This window comes from Protopterus annectens, chromosome 15.part0 (genome assembly GCF_019279795.1).
Source record: "Protopterus annectens isolate FY-2018-M chromosome 15.part0, PAN1.0, whole genome shotgun sequence".
NCBI classification, from domain to species: Eukaryota; Metazoa; Chordata; order Ceratodontiformes; family Protopteridae; genus Protopterus; species Protopterus annectens.
In genome coordinates, this window is record NC_056749.1 from 780,006,038 (window position 1) to 780,030,829 (window position 24,792).

Sequence of the window (24,792 nt, forward strand, 5' to 3'; positions counted from 1 at the left end):
TGCAGTCTTCAGTAGGAAGCCAGTTTAAAAGTTAAATGGGAGTTGCACAGCAAGGGAAGGAAGAGGAAACTGTGGCGACCCTGACACATTCAATGTTGTGGGGTGATAAGCCAGTAACTTCCCATATGAACGTATACACCGGATGAAACTGAAGAGAATATGGCACAGGAAGATGCTCTGGAACTTTCTGTAGAATACTCACAGGAAATGGAGAACAAATAATGTGCCCTCAGTTTAGAAGAAAATGATCTAAGGGAAGAGTTGCTTGATTCAATAGAGATGGATAAACATATTAAGATCAATGAAAGAAATAGACTACAGAAAGTCAATAAGAGTCAAACTGTTTGAAGTCTGATAAAATAAATGAACACAGTAATCAGGGCTGTTCATAAAAACTCATGCGATGTAACAGAAATAAATAGGATATATTACTGTGCAACTAAATTAATAACAGATAACGACTTACTAGAAAAACAGCTGCCTGTGTCCATTAGAGATGAGTGCCAAACCAAAGATGAATTTTCTGTTCCCCATCCAATTGTCCAAGTTGCACTTGAATTGAGTTAGGAAGGAACTCTGGTTCACATGGATGGGGAGCCGGTTCCATAGATGAGGTAGTCTCTGGGATACATACCTATCTTTCCAACGGGTCCTATTTATATCACAGGCAAGGTTTAAGTCTTTAGAGTGGGTAATTCCGGTGCTGTTTGTTCTGTGGATATGTAGGAAGTCCATCAGAGTGGGGTCTGACAATACCCTGTATTCTAGGCATAGATCTCCTCTCAGAAGCCTGTAGGAGACAGAATACAGGGATAGGGCCTTGAGGCGGTCTGCATAGGACATTTTACTTATGTCCTGTATCCTTTTAGTGAGGAACCACCATAGATGTTCCAATTGATGGATATGCCTGGTTAGGTACATACTAAAAGAGGCATTGTACTCAGTGATAGGTCTGATGAATGTCGAATGCAGTGGAACAATGACTTCCTTGGAATTTGATGCCATACCTTTGTTTATAAGTTGTACAACATAGAATGATTTCCTCACTACTGTAGACACTTGCTGATCAAAGGTTAGATTAATATATGTGTGTGTCCCTAAGTCCCTAACTACTGAGTCAACTCTAAGGTGTGTGTTGTCAATATGATAGCTACCAGGGGTGGATGACTTCCCAAAAAGATACTACACTATTGCAAATAATAAATTAAAAATATCAGCACAGGCAAAAAAACATATGCAGAGAAATATAAAGGAAAAGTGAAAATAAGCAATTTATTGATGACCCTAAAAAGTTTTATAGAGAATCGAGAAACAAGGCAAAAAGAACTGAAACACCACCAAAAAAGAAGAAATAGATACATTTAGATAATATCTATGAAGATCCTGTGGAACATAACAAAGCTGCTGAATGAATAGAAGAAGTAAAAGAATAAGAAGTTAAAATGTACAGGATATGAAATAGGATGAAGAAATAGCCATAGAAATTCAGAAAAGCTTCTAATTAGAAATTCCCATTCCCAGATGCAGTACCTAACTTCTTGCTAAAAATATTAACATCTCATTATGAAGATTTAGCCACGAGTAAGAACTATTTATATGCATAACCTGAATAGACGCCAACCTGGTTTACAAACTTACCTCTCCTCCAGATGGAGATGCAACTGTACCTTACCCCCAACTTTTAAGTCCTGACCACTTCCATAGCTCCTCTCACATTCCTACACCTTATACTCAATTTGTTTTTTTCCCCTCTTTGGGTAACATATGCTATAACTGCATTACACCTACCACTTTATTCCAAAGCTTCATCACTATTTCATTCTGGAATGTTAGCTTGTAACAAGTGTATATAGTGATACACTCCTTGCTGTTTGCCATCTATTTCTCCAAAACTGTTAATTACCATAAACTGAACATTTTTGTGAATTTTGTGTGAATTTTCACAAAAATGTCTAATATTCATTTTGTCTGTTAACTTGCTTGTTATTGTAGTTCAACTGATTGTTCATATTTGTCATATTTACATGTATTCTGGGGAGCTTTTCTCCCTGGGATACCACTGAAAATGGGCTCATAATGTACCAGTGGACTATCCTGGCAAACAAATGCCAATAAATAAATAAATGTCAGATGGGATCACCCATTACCACCAGTTCAAAAAATGATGTGAGGAAGCCAAATAAAGTAATTCATGAAAAGAAAACAAAAGTAGCATTGATTATTGAAATTGTTATACCCAGTGACCCAGTGTCTTACTTACAGAGAGACACAAAGTTATAAAATACCAGGATTTGCAGTTTGTGTTGAAAATGTATTTGTAAACTTGCTTGTGTTAAAATGTATCAACAGTGTATCCTGTTGGACAGAAAAGAAATATACATTTATATCAGACCGTACTGCTGTAAATAGGGTACTGGAAGAGAAGAGGTTAATCTCATTGCAGCTAACTTTGAAAAATAGTAAGAAATTAAATTACTTAATTTAGGCCATAAAGATTCTGTCTTACAGTTCTGTCTGCAGCTAGAGATTAAATGCATATACCAGAGAATGGTTTATTAGCTCCTGTAGGAAGAGTGGAAGTGGTTATTGTTTTATGACTTCCAGAAGCTATAACAGATCTTAGCAAAACTCTATGTGTGTGTATTATTGACAAATATATGCTAAATCTTGGCAGCGTCTAGCAAATGGGGGTGGAATGGGAACCAGAAGTCAGATGATCAGATGTATGTGATGTCATTCTGTAATCTGGGACAAAAATTGGGTTTTTAATACCAGATTAGAGAGAAGTTTCAGAGCACTATGTTTATTGAACCTGACAAAGAAGGAAGACCACTCACCTACTTCATCTTGCCTTGCTCTAGTAAGTGAACCAGGGAATAGTAATTATTTAGATCAGTCAGGAAAATATAGTGAGATTGGTTAAGTACTGTTTTTCTGTATCTGTGTGAATCTATTAATTTGTGTTATTTTAATATTTCCTGTGATTGAAACTCTGGTGTTTATTGTAAATGGATATTTAGTGTTTTCATGTTTTTTTATTATTTATTATTAAATGTAATTAAACTTTTCATTGTGGCTGGTTCTTTAGAGAATATTTTAACCTTAGAGAGTGTTTCTATCTATTTGGTGACTCTAGGGACAGTCCTGAAAGCCTTACTGCATTGGTCAAACACTTCCATTTGTATTAATATTAATTTCACTTATTATAATTGGGTACCCTTGTAAGAGCCTTAGAATAGCAGGCTTTAGAGTGTCCAGTGGCAGTAACTACCTTATACCCTGGGTAGAAGAGGGCATAGCTATTAAATCTGTGCCAGTCTTTCCCAGGTGTGCATGTGTGTGCACGTGTGTGTGTGTGTGTGTGTGTGTGTGTGTGTGTGTGTGTGTGTGTGTGTGTGTGTGTGTAAATCAAATCTTGAAGAGTGTGTGGAGAAGGGACACGAGGCACTGATTTCACAGAGAGGGTGCTGGGTGACTTGGCTAGGGACTTGACTGGGGACCTGGAGAGAGACAAAGTGAGACCCAGGACTGAGTGTGTTCTCTGTGTGCTCTTAAGGGAAATTGAGCTTGATGCAGAGACCTGCATCTGGAAATACTGTATCACTTTTATTCCAAGTGAATGTCTCTCTCCAGTGTCAGTGACGAGGATTCAAGATACTTTATTACTAGCCCAGAGAGGGGATGTCACAGTTATAAATAATAATTTATAGTCGTACTTAGAAATGTTACTGATACCTGTAACTCATAATGAATTGCAGAAGGAGTCAGACTCCATATGAATTGCAGAAGGAGTCAGTTTTGGGCACATTGCAGGTGCTGGAAAGAGCACTTCTGGCTAACATCAAAGATTGAAACAATACTAATTTCATGAATTTTAATCAAATTTTGACTTAGGAATAGAGTCCATTTCTGTCATGGTAGTAGAGACCCAAAAGACTTGGAGAAATTAAAAAAGAGAGAAAAAGTATCTACATTTAATAGATGACTTTAGTACTGATTCCTGTAAAGGGTGATTCAGTGTATAAACACATGCATGGAGTTTGCACTATCCACTTTAGAAGTTATGGCATTGACAACTCCTTATGGGTATGCATGTTTCACATGAACTTTTCAGTCACTCCTAGTGTCTTTTTAAGACAAATAAAAATTAATGTCTAATATGAATAATGAAATGAGAGTTGACCTCTGTAATGCCCAGCTACAAACAAAGAAGATGAGTGTGATGTTATGAAGTGGTGCCATCTGTGCCAGGGTGAGTAGGGCAGTACATGTGTACATATGCCAGCACAGCTGGTTGGTGTTTTGTAAAGAATTGTATATTTGACTATTACACTGATTTGTACAGATGTTTAAGTTAACAATGTATTTGTAAAGTTATTTGTGTTAAAAATGCATCAGCAGTAGGTCCTGCTGGACAGAAAAAATGTACACATGTATATTATGTTGTATTATTGTAACTGATCAAATGTGTATGTTTATTAGAGAACCCTGGAAGGGTGGAAAGGTTAAAATTGTGTTATAGCTTTCAGATGCTGCGACAGATCTTAGCAAAGCTCTGTGTGTGTATTGTGCCAGAGTCGAGTGACCAGAGGTGATATCATCCTCTAACCAGCATCAGGTTTCTTTGGAACCCTTGCAGCAGCACAGAATCTGACAGGAAAGATGTTGGATAGGATATATATCTCAAACATCCACACAGATAAAGAGAGACATCATCTGGCTTTTGATGTGGTAAGACACTCAGCACACACCAGCTTGCCTTGCTTTAATAAGTAGTCAGAGAACAGTAAATCTTTAGTTAGTCAGGGGTATTTAGTGAGAATTGTATAGTATTTTTCTGCATCTGTGAGAAACTATCCAACTATATTATGTTTGATTATCTCTGTCATTGAAACTCTGTTGTTTATTGTATTCAGTATTTTCCTGTTTTCTGTTTTATTATTTATCATTAAATATTTCATACCTTTCATTGTGGCTGGTCCCTTAGAGAAAACATTTAATATCTTGGGAGTACTAATGCTTGTTTTTGTGACACTGTGGATGGTCCTGAAAGCCTTGTTGCTTTGGTCACACTCTACCATTTGTATTAGTATTCATTTTAGACAGTATATTTGGGTACCCTTTGTAAGAGCCTTAGGGTAGCTGACTGGTGGCAGTGTGATTACCTCAGAGTATGGGCAGAAACAGGTACAGCTAGTAAATCTGTGCCAGCTTTTCCCAGGTGTGTATATGTGTGTTTGTGTGTGTGTGTGCATGTGTGTGTGTGTGTGTGTGTGTGTGTGTGTGTGTGTGTGTGTGTGTGTGTGTGTGTGTGTGTGTGTGTGTGTGTGTGAAATTCAAATATCCAAGAGTGTGTGTCAGCTACTGGGAACAGGGACACAGAACTCCAAAGTGGTCAGTGTTCAGTTTTGTGTGGGTCTGGTAAGAGAAGGAGAGTCGAGCCCCAGGTCTGGAGTTTGCTCCCTGTGAGCTCTTAAGGGAAATTGTGCTGCATCTGAAAACACTGTGTGAATCCATCTTTGCTCTTAGTGACCGTTCCTCACTGGGGTCAGTGGTGAGGACTGGGTCTCCATGATTGCTGGTCTGGATTAGGGACCCATCACAATGAGCACCTTTTAGCCTTGCTCAAAAGTGTGTAGGAGATACACACTATCAATGACACCTGGTTTAACTCATTACAACCTAGTTACAGCCCCAGGTGTTTCTGCCTTATTCAAAAGTATGAAGGAAACACACGCTACCAATGATATCTGGTTTAACTCATTACAAACTAGTTACTCCTCCAGAGGCTACCAATGACACCTGGTTTAACCATTACAACTTAGTTACACCTCCAGGTGTTTCTGCAGTTGCATCCTACAGATGCCTCTAGGCATCTGATATATCCTGTTCATATTTGTTATAATAATAACAAGCCATGCTACATACAGATTATTGAAAGGATAATTCATAAAGCTTACATGATGGACAGCACAACTACACTACTATTTGACCTCTGCCTAGTAGCACTAAAGAGATATTGATTGCTGTTTATATTATATTGCCCTGATTTTCACATTTTGTCTAAATTGTTCAACAACCACACAATGCAGATAGAACTGCACAACCTCATATGAAAGCTCACAGAGTGACAAAAATGCTGCTGACAATGTATGTTTAGCTTTAGCAGTTAATGAGATAATACAAATTGCTTATAAAGCATTAAAAATTAATATTTATTGCATTTATTATGACTTATAAAACCAAGTTTCAGAACCACAATCTAATGATCAGTACCACTGTAAGGGTTTGTTTGTGCTGAATAGTTGGACATCTACATTTCTTTAGTAACCCTTATGGCTTTAGAGACATAAATATTTCTTTTAAATATGATGGGATACCTTTGTTTTCTCAAAAACTTAGGATGCAGCCATTGAAAATTAGAGTACAAACTCCAGAGTTCCACTGTTGTGAATGAGTTAGAGATAATTTTAGCATCCACCAAATGCGACAGTATAGCAACTTTCCTCTCTTTTATGGCCGCTTACATCCATAGCAGTCTTACCACAAGGCGTTCTTTAGCTATGTCAAGAATCTAAGTGGCAATTCTCAGATCTGCTCGGAGTTAGTGCAGAATGGTACAAAATACACTGAACCGACCAATATCGCCAACATCCTGGCAGACAGGTTCAGTTCAAACTTCACCCCCCTCTCACCCCCAAAAGGGCCCATAACCATACCAGAAGAATATAGTGCCCCTGAAATCACAGACACTCAGGTTAAAACAGCCCTCTCCAAAGCCAAAAACACAGCATCAAGGGGACCGGACGGTGTCCCAGGCTGCATCCTACATGAGCTCAAAGATGAACTAACCCCTCACCTAAACACACTGTTCAAACTCAGCCTCTCCACAGGCTACATGCCCATAGAGTGGTGCACAGCAACGGTTATTCCAGTCCATAAAGGTGGAGCCACAACAGACCCCAGGAACTATTGCCCTATAAGCCTGACTAACTTGGTCTGCAAGGCTATGGAGCACATCATCATAGATCTCACTAACAGAGACATTGGGAACCTCCAAACACTGGACCTTACCCAGTTCGGCTTTGTTAAAGGCAGATCATACCTCCTAAACCTGGTGGACTTCTTTGAGACAGTTACCAAGGCTATAGACGAGGGAAAGGTGGTCCACACAGCCTACCTAGACCTCGCAAAGGCCTTCGACACCATTCCTCACTCTGGTATTATAGACAAGCTCACCAGCCTGAACATAAACCCCTACTTCATGAGGTGGGTTGCCAACTGGCTCATGGACAGAACCCAAATGGTAAGAGTTGCAGGAGCTAGGTCTGACTCTAAACCAGTTACAAGTTGCATTCCCCGGTGCTCAGTCCTAGGATCCCTCTTGTTCGGCATATACTTCTCAGAGGTACAGGCAAGCACAAGAGGACTATGGCTGACCAAGTTCGCAGATGACTGCAAACTAGGGGCTATAATTGACTCTCCGGCTGACACAGACATCCTTCAAAAGGGTCTCACTGAGACCGATGCCTGTTGTCAAAACCATGGCCTCAAGCTAAATGCCAAAAAGTGCATAGTCATCCCCTTTGTAAAAACAAAGTACCCACAAACTACCGCATAAGTGGTAGCCCCCTAAATACGGAAGATGTAATAAGGGATTTGGGGACCCAAGTAGATAGTAATCTCTCCTTTGATAATCACATTGCCAAAGTGGTTAGAAAATCCTTCTATGTGGCCCACCTAATCACAAAAGGGTTTGCATTCAGATCAAAAGAGGTCATTGTGCCACTCTACGCATCACTCATCAGACCCGTCATAGAGTACAATGCCCCATTTGGGATGTACCTTACAAGACACCTGCAACAGCTGGAAAGACCACAGAATTACTTCACCAAGAGGTTCACTGGCCTCAAACAGATGCCCTATGCAACTCGTCTGAAGAAACTCCAGCTGTACTTGGTTGCATACTGTCTACTCAGAGGTGATCTCTGCCTGTCATACAAGGCCATGTCTAACCCAGAATTGATGGACATGCTCCATCTAAAGAAAACCATAACTCCTCGAGCCACACGATCTAGGGATCTAAACCTCACCACAACAATAAATAGGACGTGCTAGAGGAATAGATTCCTGTCCCAGAGACTTCTCATGCTTCGGAACAAGATTCTAATCTACATTAGGCAGAGCTCCTCGCTAACACTCTTCAAGAGAAACCTTGATGAGTGGATGGGAAACAGAAAGTTTACCCTGTGGATCACTTCAGTGGCTCTGCTTGACAGAGGCACAGGGAACTAATCTAAGGGGGCGGTGAAAGCCAACACATTCCAGCTAGGCTTATAAATGCCTTTGGGCAGATAGCCTAGTACCTACCTATGAACCTATGAACCTATAAAACAGGGCTATTCAACAAAACGAAACATAAAGATGAGGTAATAGAAATCCTTGTAAGAATCAATAATAGTGATTACAACTAACTTGACTGTGGTGTACTCCTTCTGTGACCACAAAAAGAGCAGAAGGAATATGGATGATTCTATCATCTGCCTATCTGAGCCAGCCAAACCCTTGCCACATACTTTACACTCTCTAGCAAACTTCTATGGCAGCTCTTTTGCGATTTAAATAGAATGCTTTCCTTCTTAAGGATCTGTTGCATGGGTACTTGTAGGAACAACATTATTGCTTAGCTGTTCTTATGGGCTCCCACACTCACAGTTAATTATATTTAACTAGTGTCCTTTCTAGCGCAATATAAAGAAAATATTACAACAGTGAAAAAAAAGAATAAGCTCCTTTGTTTAACTAAACTGACAGCTATTAGAATGCTCCATTTACTAAAATTCCTGTTTTTCACTAAGACAAGATATGATAAGATAAAATAAGATAACATAAGATTCCTTTATTGCCATTGCACAAGTACAACAAAATTTGTAGCAATCCTCCTAAGGTGCATTCACATACAATGAACATGAACAAATAATAGAATAGAATACAATACAATACAGTACAATATCAAACGATACAATATAATGCAATGCAATGCAGTGAACTAAGTTACTGCACTTGGGTATAATTGCACATGAAAGGAATAAGGTAAGGTGCACAGGAATGTAAATATATACCTTATAGTGCAAATGGCATTGTTCAGTTCACATATGGCTTTGGGATAGAAACTGTTCTTAAGTCTGTTTATCCAAGATGTAATGGACCAGAACCATCTGCCAGAAGGCAGCAGTTCAAACAGGTGATGTCCAGGGTGAGAAAGGTCTTTCAAGATGTTGGTTGCCTTGCTAAGACAGAGAGAGCTGAAGAGTTCCTCCAAAGACAGCAATGAGCAATCAATGATTTTCCGAGCAGAGCTAATGATCCTTTGAAGGGCCTAATATCTCCCATTATTAGGGTGGATCAAATCTATTCTCAAACTCAAACGACTCTTGATTTTTGTGAGACTGTCACCTACCTAGACTTTCTAAATTCAAGAGATGGCCTCTGCCATGTCAGTGGATGGGGCTTCTCTCTGACTTGACAAGATATGCCAAAACAGTTACTGCAAGTCAATATATATGACCCAGATTAAACTCCCTACCACCCTACATCAATGCTTCCATTAATGATACCTCTAAATGGAAACAACCTGTGGTTAACTTTTGAGACAAAGAGATGGTAGGAGACTTGTGCAGTGATGAAAAGCCAGTCATTGCTTGGCTCAGGAAGCATGTAGCAAGAATACTTGCTCTACTGGATCAGAAATGGTGTCATTTACATTACTTAACTGACAACAAACCAATTTTCAAGAGGAAATTCATAGAAAAAGGAGTCCTCTTTTGAACAGACCTGTGTAAAAGGGCAGGCTTTTCTTGTTGTTCTTTTAATGAATAGAAGGAATATTTTGGAGAAGGAAACCTCTCATGGTGGTAATGCTTGCAGCTATTTATTTATTTATTTATTTATTTATTTATTTATTTATTTATTTATGTTTTCGTGACCTAATTATCTTCAGTAGGCCTATGGCCTTTTCCAGGGGAGTCTTGAGATGCTGTCCATACTGACTAGATAAAATTTGGTCAGGGCACCAATAAGTTTCCCCTAATCTTTGGAGAAGTGTTGTGGGATCTTTTATATGCACCTGAGCTGTGTCCAGCTCAGACAGATAGGACCTTAGTTTAATGTCTCATTCAAATGAGGCAAAGTCAGGAGTGCACCCCCAAATCCTGCACTGCAGCATTAGTAATGAAAATGAATCTATGCGTACCTAGTGGGGCAATAAAACCCACAGTCTTCTGACTGTCCATCAAAGACAAGTGTTAAAAGCCACAGACAATCACTAGTTAAACAATATTTGTTGTGAAGTGACATTTCCTAAAACATGTTGTTAAGTTTTTTGTAAATGAGTGAAGAGCAAATAGTGGCAGGTAAGAAATTATTTATGATATTTATAAACTGTGATATGGCAAGATTTTTTCCTCTTTTTTGGGTCACAAAGATTAATGGGAATGAGCATTGGGAGATGAGTTGTCTGAAGGTATATGACATAATACCCTCCTACAATAGTCTGTTCTGTAATGCTCCTGTTTCCTTGCCTTGACTTCTTTTAAAAGAACAAATTTTGACAGTGCACCCTCTCCTCACAAAGATTATTCATTATGGTCTGGGGAGACACACAATGCTGATGTCATCAATCTCTAACAGCTCTAGTGCGAGCAAATTCTAATGCAAAAAGCTTATAACACTGTCTGCAGTGTTACAAGAACTAACCCCCTCCCCAGATGTTGCATTTTGGACTTTTAAAATATGCAGTAATACCTTGAAGTTGAGCCCTTTGGTGCTACAGTGGTTGAAAGTAATCATAGTGGTTACTGAGGCCCTGATCATTAAATTTTAGAAGGCATTTCCCCACATATCTTTCAGAATATCAACATTTTCAATAATTGTTACAGGAATATGATTAAAAGATCAAAATATGATGCTAGTGCTTCTGATCATTGTAACAAACAATGGTATATTTCATGTAGCTGTAACACGTTATAACTGTCTACTGTTTTCACAAGTTGCTTACACACACATATATATATATATATATATATATATATATATATATATATATATAACTCAGAATTTATCACACTTGTTACTAACAGTTGTATATAGAGTTGTTTTTTTTGTTTTGCTTTGATTCACTGTTTAAACTTCTTTACTAAAATTATTTTCAAAAGAACACAAAGAAAAACTAATAATTAAAAATAATACAATCATCATGAGCAACTTCTCTCTTGCAAATCAAATAATAAATACACCCAATACCATCTTGATATTCATTAGTACTAACCATGTGAAATAATTATTTTAATTATCGTAACGAGTCTGCTCATTCCATTCAACCACCCTTATTACAACGCACCCAAAGTGATGAATAAAGTTATCACGTACATACCCAAAAGGGTAACATTTCACTACCCAGGAAGTTGCATGACTATGAATTCTTCTACTGTGAATTTGGAGCAACTATGCAGTAAAAAAAATACTACCTGTATTACTCTGCAATCCAAGTACTAAGTGGGTCACAAACAGGCACTGTCCTCTTAATTGCACGTACGTATACACACCCACATGCACACACACACACACACATGCACAAATGCATGTATGTATACACAGCTGTGCGCACACACACACACACGCACACACACACACACACACACACACACACACACACACACACACACACACACACACACACACACACACACACACACACACACACACACACACTCTGGCACTGACAATAGCCATTAATGTAGATGCACTCAGGGAACCACTCACACACTGTTCTGCTGCTCTCGTATGCACAATGACACATATAGAAATAAACATGTACACTATTTCTGATTCATCCTGCACACTGAAAGACATAGGTATACACCAAAAGAATGCCACATACCCCAGTGCACATTAGCATGAGGCACAGAATGGTCTTGCATAACAGGCACGATATCTTGCATGCTCCACATTGTACTGTGAATACTCACCAACAATTAATTTCATGATTTATGCATTCAATTTCAGGAATTTCTGTAGTAGTGACTATACCATAGATAATGAAGACCTTACTGGTACTAAGATCCATCACTAAATGCCTCTGGTTTGCCAGTCACTGACAGTTTTATCGGATGTTATAACTACCTATATCTCTGCATTACAACCTATTGCTTTGCTACATACAGTGCAGTGGAATATTGAAAAACAAGCCACTGTGGTTATACTATAGGATAACCAAACTGTACGACAGGGAGAAATGGTTGGATATAATATGCATGCATTGCCTAACTTCAGAAATTAAAACTAAGCACTGCAGTATCAAAAGGTGATAACAAAGACAATGTGCTCAATTTTTTTGAGTTTAAAGTAGCATATTAAAAGGAAGAAAATAACATGAAACAAACATTTAATAAAAATGAAACAAACATTTATTTATTTATGCATTTATTTTACATGTACATAAGCTGGTCTAAATCATCTTTTTTCAGTCGTGACCTGTTACATTAAGTAATAAAGAAAAATATAGAGGAAAAAAACAAGAAACCTCCTTAACTGTGAGTCTAAACTTTTCCTAGTATATTGGGATTAGCTGTATACTCTCTTTTATAGTCTTTGGACCATATGCATGACATACACCTGTGAAGCTATAGACTTAAAATGTCAATTAATATAATGATAATTATAAAATACAGATTAAAATGTCAATTCAATCATCTTCTTGTGCATTTAACGAATAGCGGCAGCAGTGGTAATTGGTAAGGAACTGCAGCCTAGTACAGGCACTGAGAATAAGTACAAGTGAAGACTTCAGGTAGAAAGGAGAGCAGTCAGGCTGGATTATTCATGTATGTCTTCACAAAAGTTATTTTGGATCCCATGTCCAAGAGTGAAATATAAGATGATATAACATGATAAATAAGAAAAAGTTTAAAGACAATATTCAAGATTGTAGTTACCTAGAAATTAGTAGTACAGCGTATCCTAAACTTTAAGACATTGGTCATATCTTAGCAAAAAATGTAGTTCTCACTTCCATAGCATGATAAGTAATGCTGTTTATTATATTAGATTTCCATGTTAACGTCCCTCAACACACAACTTGCTCATATATTTCGATGAAGTTAAAGCAGCCTTGTGGAACAGGAAAAACATTACCTTCATAGGCCCCAATAATGTCACAGTTTCATCAGTGCTGTACAATACCATCTTTCAAATCCCCCAAAACTCATCTTATTAAATACAAGATTCTCCATTTGCACTGTCACCAAAATAAGGCACTTGATATACAGTTTCTTTTAAGCACAAGAAAAAATCCACAGCCAACTCATTGAGTAGTGCACAGCTACAGTTATCCCACTTCACAAGGGGGGATCCACCTTGGATCCTGGGAACTACCGCCCCATCAGTCTGACGAGCCTGATCAGCAAGGCCATGGAACGTATTATCATGGAACTTATAAATAAAGACATTGGCAACCTTCAAACACTGGACCCCACCCAGTTTGGGTTCAGGAATGGCTGATCTTGTCTTCTGAATCTGACTGACTTCTTAGAATCAGTCTCCAGAGCTGTGGACGAGGGTAAGGGGGTCCATACAGCCTATCTGGACCTCGCCAAGACGTCCAACACCATCCCCCACTCTGGAATCATAAATAAACTTACTAAGCTGGGCATTAATCCCTACATCACTTGATGGGTTGACAACTGGCTTACTGACAGAACCCACACTGTAAAAGTAGCTGACTCCAAATCCAGCTCCAGACAAGTGACAAGTGGAGTGCCTCATGGTTCAGTCCTGGGACCACTCTTGTTTGGCATCTACTTCTCTGAAGTACAGGCCAACACTAAGGGACTCTGGCTAACAAAGTTCACAGATGACTGCAAACTGGGAGCCATTATTGAATCCCCAAATGATGTGGATATTCTACAAAAGAGCCTTAGAGAAACAAATGCTTGGTACCAGAGCCAAGGGCTCAAGCTCAATGCCAAGAAATGTATAGTTATCCCCTTTGGGAAAAAACACGTACCCATGAATTACCACATAGGTGGCAGCACACTCAACACCAAAAGTGTGATAAGAGACTTAGGGACACATGTGGACAGTGGTCTCACCTTTGATAACCACATCACCACAACAATCAGGAAATCCTTCTATGTGGCACACCTCATCACTAAGGGCTTTTCATCCAGAAAAAAGGAGGTCATTGTCCCACTGTACTCATCCCTCATTAGACCCATTATAGAATGCAATGCCCCATTTGGTAGGTACCTCTCAAGTCATCTGCAACAACTGGAAAGGCCGCAGAAATACCTCACTAAAAGAATCACAGGCCTAAAGCAGATGCCCTATGCTGACCATCTAAAAAAACTCCAGCTATACTCTGTCGCATATCGTCTACTCAGAGGCAATCTCTGCTTAACATACAAGGCCATGTCAAACCAGGAGCTGTTGGACATGCTACACTTAAAGAAATCCCAATCCCTCAGAACCACATGCTCTGGGATCTAAACCTTTTCATCACAATGAACAAAACATGCTGGATGGATAGGTTCCTGACCCAGAGACTCCCCAAACTGTGGAATAGAGTGCCCATACATGTCAAGCAGAGTGCCACTTTGGCCCTCTTCAAAAGGAACCTTGACGATTGGATGGAAGATAGGAAATTAACCCCGGGGATCATGTCAGCCACCCTGCTAGACAGGGGTCCAGGGAAGTAAATATTGTGGGAAGAAATAGCCAGGGAATTGTTATGGCTAGGCTTGTATAGCCCTAGGGCTGATAGCCTAGTACCATCCTATGAACCTATGAACCTATTAACTCTGTGAACTACAGATGCATCCGTCACATCTGAGTCCCTAGCAAGGTCATGGAGACAGGGTTGTTATGGAACTTGTCCAGAGTGACACCGGTTATCTTATGCTTATAGATATGAACCAAGACAAAGTTATTATTGCATGGTAAGGCTTACAAATTTTTTGTTTACTTTTTTGAGGAAGTAACAGGTCACTGATGTAGGAACAGGGCTTTTGACTGTAGAGCTGTTGATCTGAATTTAGAAATGGATTCTGAGGCAGGGTGAGTCTGCTTTTTCCATATTGGGGGGATTCCTTTGTTCCCTGTGTAAAGCCTCTTTGTGGTGGCTACAGAACTTACCAGAAACTCAGTAGAAGGGGTGCACTAGGTGGGCATAGATAGTTGTGATCATATCTCCATGATGCCATTGTATACTGATGTACAAATAAGGAGATAAAAAGCATGCAGGTGCCTGGACTATAGTCATCAAGACTTGGCATATAGCCTATGCAGGATGCAATGGCTATATAGTCATAAGTCGCTTGAAGGAAAAAAATGATAGGAGTGGGTAAGGAACATTTATTTATGTTATTTATTTATTTATTTATTACCTGACTGCTCAAAAATCAACTAAATCTTGAATGCAGTTATAAAAGCAGAGAAACAATGATTTAAAATCTCATGTACAAAAGCAGCAGGGCAGAGGTATGCTGAGCAAGGCAGTATTGTAATAAATGCAACTTACAGTGCAAAGTTCATAGGTTCATAGGTTCATAGACTGAGCGGGAGGATGGCATAATGGTTAAGGTGTTTACCTTGGAGACGGAAGGTGCAGGGTTTGATTCTCACATAGGGTAATTGACTAGGCTTAAAATTACCACAAGGGCGGTTAACTTAGTACTAATCTATGAACCTATGAACCTATGTACAACAGGCTTTAATACTAGGTGCTGCTGCCATCATTAACCTGTATGTACAGGAGGCTTTTATACAAGGTGCTGCCATCATTAACCTGTATGTACAACAGGCTTTAATACAAGGTGCTGCAATCATTAACCTGTATGTACAACAGGCTTTAATACAAGGTGCTGCAATCATTAACCTGTATGTACAACAGGCTGTAATACAAGGTGCTGCTGCCATCATTAACCTGTATGTACAACAGGCTTTAATACAAGGTGCTGCTGCCATCATTAACCTGTATGTACAACAGGTTTTAATACAAGGTGCTGCCATCATTAACCTGTATGTACAACAGGCTGTAATACAAGATGCTGCTGCCATCATTAACCTGTATGTACAACAGGCTTTAATACAAGGTGCTGCCATCATTAACCTGTATGTACAACAGGCATTAATACAAGGTGCTGCTGTCATTAACCTGTATGTACAACAGACTTTAATACAAGGTGCAGCCATCATTAACCTGTATGTACAACAGGCATTAATACAAGGTGCTGCTGTCATTAACCTGTATGTACAACAGGCTTTAATACAAGGTGCTGCTGCCATCATTAACCTGTATGTGCAACAAGCTTTAATACAAGGTGCTGCCATCATTAACCTGTATGTACAACAGGCTTTAATACAAGGTGCTGCTGCCATCATTAACCTGTATGTACAACAGACTTTAACAACAAAAAAGTATCCTTGTTTTCCCGACTTTACTGAACTAGAATAGTCCAGTCTTCAGATTTTGCTGATCTCTGGGCTGTGTCATAGTTCCTGTGTTGTCCTTATCCTTATTTGGATAGGAGGAAGCTTCTTTGTTCACCAGTGGGAGTGGGGAGCACTGAGCAGCCTATTTGTCCCTAAAAGAGTGGTTCCAGCCCAGCAACTTGTAGTTTATTGGCCGTTTTGGGCCATTTCCTAGCTCTTTCTAACCCCCCTGCTATAAAGCCCGCTTTAGCTCACTTTTGCGTGCTTTTGTGTGACTTTGCACGAAGTTGCGCATAACGCAGCATTGGGCAGTGCCGGTTAATCAGGTTTAAACTATTTCTGTCTACTCTTCAGTTTTTCCCTTAGAGCTGCTCTACCTTCAATCTAAACAGTCTATTCTCTACCTGAAAAGCCCAGCACTTGCTCCTAAAGCAATTTTTACACAGATAAAGCACTCCTAAACAAAAAGAAAGCACTACATCCACCTACAATCCCCTTGAGTACCCATTTCCCTATAGGTCCTTTCTGACTCAGTTACACAGCAATCCCTTACACTATTCTAGCATGTCGAAGGGTCAATTACTGGCGTCCTCTCCAGTTCAGCTGGTGAATCTGGGAATCTTGAGGCAATGTTACAACTGCCTCATGTACACAGACAACCCTCTCCTCCTCCCAACAAATACAAATATATGTGAGAGATGCAACTATATAGCCAAACTGGAGGCTGAGCTCCCTCGACTCAGTACTGGCAAAACCAGTCAGGAGGAGAAGGTAACCACACACACCACAAACCCAGTCTCACATAGACCTATCACAACTACAAACCAAACACATAACCACACAAAAACATACTCGGAGGCTCTAATTAAAAATCTACCAAAACAACAGAGGCCTCCAAAGCAGACATCCAAGCAACCACTACCTCAAAACATAACACATGCAACACATAGTTCACAAAGTCAGTGTGCCAAACAGTCACAGCCCTTAAGGCCAAACAACATGCCTGATACACTTGTAATAGGTAACTCCATAATCAGACACACTGACGTCCCGCTCACCAGACTGAACAAGGAAAAGGTTACAGTAAGCTGCCTGTCGGGTGCTAGAATCCGCCACATAACACAAGCACTCAGGTCACTCCAAAGCAAGTACAAATATGACTCAGTCATTGTCCATGCCGGTGTGAATGACCTGAGATGTACCTCCCTGGACAACATGAAAAGAGACATAGAGGAGCTCTCTGATTATGTAGCCCAGGCCGGTATGACACTGACCCTGAGCAGCATCTTACCCTCACCAAGAATGATGCCACAGTACAAAGACAAAATGATCAGCTTTAACAATTGGCTCAATTACTGGTGTCATTCTAAGGGGATCCAATGTCTGTCTGCTTGGGATGACATCTTGACAAGCCACGCTGCTTTGCAAGGGACGGCTTGCACCTGTCACCCCTGGGCTTCCGGATATTGGCCAAGGCTCCTGCCACCCCCATAGTGCCTTTTTTAGGCAAGGCTCAAAAGACAAACCCACCTCCCTAGAAAACACAAGTGGAAAAAAACTAAGGGTGATGCTGCTCAACGCCAGTAGTCTAAACCTCAAGATGCATGCTCTCGAAGCCCTCCTCAGTATGGAGAACATCAATGTCTGTGCAGTGACTGAAACCTGGTTCAAGGCTCCTGAGAGCACCCCAGCACTAACAGGTTATACCTCATATCATGCTTTTCGGCCTCAAAACTTGGACCGAACCACAAAAGGAGGGGGAGTATCCATATTCATCAAAGGTACCCACACCTCCAGGTTAGTGGCAACGCACGAAGCATCAGAGACCATCCATGTGCAACTAACCATAGGCAAAACTGACCTACAGGTTGTAGCATGCTACAGACCACCCTCTCAAACTCAGGAACCCCACTCAGCCTTTCTGAAGACACTGGAGAGTATGAATGTCTTTCCAAATACCATCATATTGGGAGACTTCAACTACCCAAACATAGACTGGGAGCATTACTCAAGCCCCAACACCCTAGCCCAAAGGTTCCTAGAATTTATAAACTCAAATGCGATGGAACAACTAGTCACCACTCCCACAAGAGGAGATAATATACTAGACCTGATCATCACAAACATGGGGACACAATGCTCCACACCGGAAGTATACCCCTCATTGGTGAGACCAGACCATAAATTAATCTCACTGGAAATCCACATCCCGCCCCCACCCCCAGCACAAAAGACCACAGTGAAGAATTTGTCAAAAGCTGACTTCACACTTCTTAAGACTGAAGTGGTATCCTTCAAGGCCCCTGGGCCAGTGGAACCACAGCCCACACCGCTGAATCCTTTATAAATGCTTTCTACGGACACCTTCAAGAATGCATGGATCATGCAATCCCAAATAAAACCAAGACCCATTCCCCAAAGGCAGGCATCCTGTCTGGTGGACCCCAGCCATTAACAAGCTTTACAACAGGAGGAGGAAGCTACTACATGACAGAGCAAAATCCCCAAAAGGGAAGGCATCTCTGATCAGTACTAGCAAAAAACTACGATCACTCATAAAATAATCCAAGGCAAACTTTGAGAGAAAAATCGCAAAAGACACTAAAGACAATCACAAGGCGTTCTTTAGTTATGTTAGAAACCTGGGTGGAAATTCCCAGATATGCTCAGAGTTAGACCAAAATGATAAAAAATACACTGAACCCACAGACATTGCCAACATACTGGCAGACAGGTTCAGTGCAAATTCCCCCCCTCCCCCCCAAAAGGAGAAATATCTATCCCAGCAGAGTGTAGCCTCCCTGACATCTCAGATGCCCAGGTGAGAGCCGCCCTCTCCAAAGCTAAAAACACAGCATCAATGGGACCAGACGGTGTCCCAGGTTGCATGCTACATGGACTCCAAGAGGAACTAAACCCACACATAAGGCTGCTGTTTAATCTTAGCCTTACTACAGGATACGTACCCCAAAGAATGGCGTACAGCAACAGTGGTCCCACTCGACAAAGGAGGTGCTTCTACGGACCCTGGAAATTACCGCCCCATAAGCTTGACGAGCCTGGTCTGCCAAGCTATGGAGAGGATCATTAGGGAACTCATAAACAAAGACATTGGGGACCTACAGACACTGGATCTTACCCAATTCGGCTTTGTCCAGGGCAGATCCTGCCATTTGAACCTGGTCGACTTTTTTGAAACAGTCACTAAGGCCATTAATGAGGGTAAGGCAGTTCACACAGCCTACCTTGATCTCGCAAAAGCCTTCGACACAATACCCCTCTCGGGCATCATAGACAAGCTCACCAGCTTAAATGTAAACCCATGTGTCATAAGATGGGTTGCAAACTGGCTCAAGGACAGAACCCACAAGGTCAGAATTGCTGGAGCCATGTCAGACTCTAAGCCAGTCACAAGTGGTGTCCCACAGGGCTCGGTCCCGGGACCCCTCTTGTTCGGCATTTATTTTTCCGAGGTGCAAGCAAACATAGGAGGATTGTGGCTGACAAAGTTCGCAGATGACTGCAAACTGGGCGCCATAATTGATACTCCAGCGGACACAAGCATCCTTCAAAAAGGCCTCATAGAAATGGATAACTGGTGCTAGAGCCATGGCCTTAAACTGAACGCCAAAAAATGTATAGTCATACCCTTTGGGAAAAACAAAGTACCCACAAATTACCACATAGGTGGGAATCCATTAAGTACGGAAGAAGTAATCAGGGACCTAGGGACCCAAGTTGACAGTAACCTCTCATTTGACACTCACATTGCCAAGGTGGTTAGGAAGAACTTCTATATTACCCACCTTATCATGAAAGGATTCACATCTAGATCAAGAGAGGTCATTGTGCCCCTATACTCTTCCCTTATCAGGCCCATAATTGAGTACAATGCCCCATTTGGGATGTACCTTACCCAACACCTGCAGCAGCTAGAAAGACCCCAAAAGTACCTCACCAAGAAGATCAAGGGTCTCAAACATATGTCATATGCTGCCCGGCAGAAGAAACTCCAGCTCTGTTCAGTCGCATACCGCCTACTCAGAGGCGATCTATGCCTGACGTATAAGGCCATGTCCAATCCGGAATTAATGGACATGCTCCACTTCAGAAAATCCAAATCCACCAGAGCCACGAGAGCAAGAGATTTGAACCTCAACACAGAAATAAATAGGATGTGCTGGAGGGACAGATTCATAACCCAGAGGCTACCTACACTCTGGAACAGAATCCCAGTCCGTGTTAGGCAGAGTCCCTCACTGACTCTCTTCAAGAGAAATCTTGACGAGTGGATGGGAGATCATAGGTTTACCCTGGGGGTCATCTCTGTGTCACTATTAGACACAGTAAACTAAACCCTAAATGGGCATAGTATTCTCATTCCAAGGGGTGGCGAAAGCCACACACACTCTGGCTAGGCTTATAAATGCCCTAGGGCAGATAGCCTAGTATGAACTTATGAACATATGAACCTAAGAATACAAGGTGCTGCCATCATTAACCTGTATGTACAACAGGCTTTAATACAAGGTGCTGCTGCCATCATTAACCTGTATGTACAACAGACTTTAATACAAGGTGGTGCCAACATTAACCAGTATGTACAACAGGCTTTAATACAAGGTACTGCTCCCATCATTAACCTGTATGTACAACAGGCTTTAATACAAGGTGCTTCCATCATTAACCTCTATGTACATCAGGCTTTAATACAAGGTGCTGCTGTCATTAACCTGTATGTACAACAGGGTATAATACAAGGTGCTCCCATCATTAACCTGTATGTACAACAGACATTAATACCAGGTGATGCTGTCATTAACCTGTATGTACAACAGGCTTTAATACAAGGTGCTCCCATCATTAACCTGTATGTACAACAGGCTTTAATACAAGATGCTCCCATCATTAACCTGTATGTACAACAGGCTTTAATACAAGGTGCTGCTGCTGTCATTAACCTGTATGTACAACAGACTTTAATACCAGGTGCTGCTGTCATTAACCTGTATGTACAACAGGCTTTAATACAAGGTGCTGCCATCATTAACCTGTATGTACAACAGGCTTTAATACCAGGTGCTGCTGCCATCATTAACCTGTATGTACAACAGGCTTTAATACCAGGTGCTGCCATCATTAACCTGTATGTACAACAGACATTAATACCAGGTGATGCTGTCATTAACCTGTATGTACAACAGGCTTTAATACAAGGTGCTCCCATCATTAACCTGTATGTACAACAGGCTTTAATATAAGATGCTCCCATCATTAACCTGTATGTACAACAGGCTTTAATACAAGGTGCTGCTGCTGTCATTAACCTGTATGTACAACAGACTTTAATACCAGGTGCTGCTGTCATTAACCTGTATGTACAACAGGCTTTAATACAAGGTGCTGCCATCATTAACCTGTATGTACAACAGGCTTTAATACCAGGTGCTGCTGCCATCATTAACCTGTATGTACAACAGGCTTTAATACCAGGTGCTGCCATCATTAACCTGTATGTACAACAGGCTTTAATACAAGGTGCTGCCATCATTAACCTGTATGTACAACAGGCTTTAATATAAGGTGCTGCTGCTATCATTAACCTGTATGTACAACAGGGTATAATACAAGGTGCTGCCATTATTAACCTCTATGTACATCAGGCTTTAATACCAGGTGCTACTGCCATCATTAACCTGTATGTACAACAGGGTATAATACAAGGTGCTGCCATCATTAACCTTTATGTACAACAGGCTTTAATACAAGGTGCTGCTGTCATTAACCTGTATGTACAACAGGCTTTAATACAAGGTGCTGCTGTCATTAACCTGTATGTACAACATGCTTTAATACCAGGTGCTACTGCCATCGTTAACCTGTATGTACAAAAGGGTATAATACAAGGTGCTGCCATTATTAACCTGTATGTACATCAGGCTTTAATACAAGGTGCTGCCATCATTAACCTGTATGTACAACACGCTTTAATACAAGGTGCTGCTGTCATTAACCTGTATGTACAACAGGCTTTAATACAAGGTGCTGCTGTCATTAACCTGTATGTACAACAGGCTTTAATAAAAGCTGCTGCTGTCATTAACCTGTATGTACAACAGGCTTTAATACAAGGTGCTGCCATCACTAACATGTATGTACAACAGGCTTTAATACAAGGTGCTGCCATCATTAACCTGTATGTACAACAGGCTTTAATACAAGGTGCTGCCATCATTAACCTCTATGTACAACAGGCTTTAATACAAGGTGCTGCTGTCATTAACCTGTATGTACAACAGGCTTTAATACAAGGTACTGCCATCATTAACCTGTATGTACAACAGGCTTTAATACAAGGTGCTGCTGCCATCATTAACCTGTATGTACAACAGGCTTTAATACAAGGTGCTGCCATCATTAACCTCTATGTACATCAGGCTTTAATACAAGGTGCTGCTGTCATTAACCTGTATGTACAACAGGCTTTAATACAAGGTACTGCTGCCATCATTAACCTGTATGTACAACAGGCTTTAATACAAGGTGCTGCCATCATTAACCTCTATGTACAACAGGCTTTAATACAAGGTGCTGCTGTCATTAACCTGTATGTACAACAGGCTTTAATACAAGGTGCTGCCATCATTAACCTGTATGTACAACAGGCTTTAATACAAGGTGCTGCCATCATTAACCTGTATGTACAACAGGCTTTAATACAAGGTGCTGCTCCCATCATTGACCTGTATGTACAACATGCTTTAATACAATGTGCTGCTGTCATTAACCTGTATGTACAACAGGCTTTAATAAAAGGTGCTGCTGTCATTAACCTGTATGTACAACAGGCTTTAATACCAGGTGCTGCTGTCATTAACCTGTATGTACAACAGGCTTAATACAAGGTGCTGCCATCATTAACCTGTATGTACAACAGGCTTTAATACAAGGTGCACTACCATCATTAACATGTATGTACAACAGGCTTTAATACCAGGTGCTGCTGTCATTAACCTGTATGTACAACAGACTTTAATACAAGATGCTCCCATCATTAACCTGTATGTACAACAGACTTTAATACAAGATGCTGCCATCATTAACCTGTATGTACAACAGACTTTAATACAAGATGCTCCCATCATTAACCTGTATGTACAACAGGCTTTAATACAAGGTGCTGCCATCATTAACTTGTATGTACAACAGGCTTTAATACAAGGTGCTGCCATCATTAACCTGTATGTACAACAGGCTTTAATACAAGGTGCTGCCATCATTAACCTGTATGTACAACAGGCTTTAATACAAGGTGCTGCCATCATTAACCTGTATGTACAACAGACTTTAATACAAGGTGCTGCCATCATTATCCTGTATGTACAACAGGCTTTAATACAAGGTGCTGCTGTCATTAACCTGTATGTACAACAGGCTTTAATACCAGGTGCTGCTGTCATTAACCTGTATGTACAACAGGCTTTCATACAAGGTGCTGCTGCCATCATTAACCTGTAGGTTCAACAGGCTTTAATACGAGGCGCTGCTGCCATCATTAACCTGTATGTACAACAGGGTATAATACAAGGTGCTGCCATCATTAACCTTTATGTACAACAGGGTATAATACAAGGTGCTGCTGCCATCATTAACCTGTATGTACAACAGGCTTTAATACAAGGTGCTGCTGTCATTAACCTGTATGTACAACAGGGTTTAATTCCAGGTGCTGCTGCTGGACCTCAGCCAAGAAGAAGAAGGGTGTTTAGATCCCATTTGACTTATCATGGACTGCATGATACAGAAATTGTAGAAGGATACTGAGTAGACAGGGAAATATTACAGGAAATATGCATCCTCTGCCACCCTCCCCTGAGGTCCCAGGAAAATCGTGGAGAACCTATCTCAGTGGAAACAAAGGTATGTGTAGCATTATGTATACTAGCTACTAAGCTCACTCTGTCTACTACATTTCACATACCCTCCCTTCTTTATGGTGCCCCTCTCCTAACAAACCTACAATCATCTCTCAAAACAAAACTGTCCTCTTGTTATAATAAAAGAGCCAGATTCACCACTAGCAACAAATCATCAACCCATCACTGTGCGCCTCTCCACAAACTAAACTGGCTAGAGCTTCCCAGCTACCTCTCCTATACTCAGCTCACCTATGCACACAAACTCATTTTCCACCCCTCCCTCTGTCCCTCCCTCTCCTCTACCTTTAAAATGCACCACCCACAAAGACTCCTAAGATCTAGCAATCAAAACCTAATAGAAGTGTACAAACCCCTTCGCCCCCCC